This window comes from Octopus bimaculoides, chromosome 28, assembly GCF_001194135.2.
Source record: "Octopus bimaculoides isolate UCB-OBI-ISO-001 chromosome 28, ASM119413v2, whole genome shotgun sequence".
Classification (NCBI taxonomy): Eukaryota; Metazoa; Mollusca; class Cephalopoda; order Octopoda; family Octopodidae; genus Octopus; species Octopus bimaculoides.
The window spans coordinates 6,540,620-6,541,973 of NC_069008.1; the positions used below are offsets into that span (position 1 = coordinate 6,540,620).

At 32.4% G+C, this 1,354-nt stretch overlaps 1 long non-coding RNA gene across 1 annotated transcript in view; it reads left to right on the forward strand.

Moving 5' to 3' along the window:
• The first annotated feature begins 181 nt into the window (after nt 1-181).
• Nucleotides 182-1,354, forward strand: part of LOC106870254 (uncharacterized) — a 14,312-nt gene continuing 13,139 nt past the window's right edge. The window contains exon 1 of the long non-coding RNA XR_001409507.1: nt 182-253. This is a non-coding gene — a long non-coding RNA (uncharacterized LOC106870254). The remainder of the gene's footprint in view (nt 254-1,354) is intronic.

Sequence of the window (1,354 nt, forward strand, 5' to 3'; positions counted from 1 at the left end):
TTATTATTATTATTATTATTATTATTATTAATATCAATATTGATCAAGCGTTCTTATTTTGTTTGAAAATCTCTTAATTATATATTTTGTGTTAAACCATACAATGTTGACTTATTATTTTGAATCCTTTACCACACATCTGCTCAATACTGTTTCTGATTATCTCTCTTTGATGTTTCAGGGATTTGAGTAGTAATAATATCGGAAAGATTCCAAAAGAAATCTTCCAAAACTTGACCAGTTTAATGTACTTGTAAGTAGGATCAATCTTATCGATAGTTTTTCACATCTCTAAATTTTTAATGTCTTTTCTACCACTTCCCACTTTCTTCATTTCTGTCTATTTACCTAATTATTTCCTTCCTTGGTATGTATTCGATGGTGAGCTTGTGGGATCGTTAAGATGCTGGACAACATGCTTAACGGCATTTCGTCTGTCTTTGAATTCTGTGATCAAATTCTGCTGAGGTCGATTCTGCCTTCCATTGTTTCAGGGTTGATAAAATAAATATCAGTTTAACACTGAGCATTATCAAGTCTTCGAAAAATTCCGGCCTTATTTGAATTCCAGGGCATGTGATCTACCTATGTGGCAAAAACCATTAAAATCGGATGGACAGTGTGGGAGGAGTTACAGTAACCCCAACACACAGACAGCCACATTACATATTTATGTATGTGTGTGTATATATATATATATATATATATACGGCAAGAAGAAGATGGAGGGGATCAAGAGGTATATATAGAAGTGTTTATATATGTATGTATTTATATTTATAATTTAGCCTTATGAACTTTCTAAAGTCTCTGACGAAGCCCAGAGGCACACCCAAGTACCTTAATTTTATCTACCAAACATTACAGTTCACTTAAGAGATGGAAGTAAAGTGGGGGTACTGTGACCTCTTGGCTGAAACAGCTGTAAGAAACTATTCTACTTTCTATATTCTACATTCTATATTCTAATAATTACTGGTATTTTTTAAATAAAGCATAGTTTATTATACATGTATGTATATTATTGTAATTGTTTTTTTTTAAATAAATAAATAGACATAATATAATATCTAAAAGTTAATGAATACCACCTCTTGATCCCCTCCATTTTCTTACTGCCGTATAAATTAAGGGTAAAACAAGGTTTTACCCTCACCCATTTATTACATTCAGTAGTGTAATTGCCATGCAATGAAAAAACACTTCTTTGTATTAATAATTGGGTATCCTTCCAGCAGCATATTGGATAGATATTATCCCTTAGTTGGTTGGACTCACCTCTAACTTTCTTGGAATTACACACACACACACACACACACGCACATACACACACACACACACACACACACACACA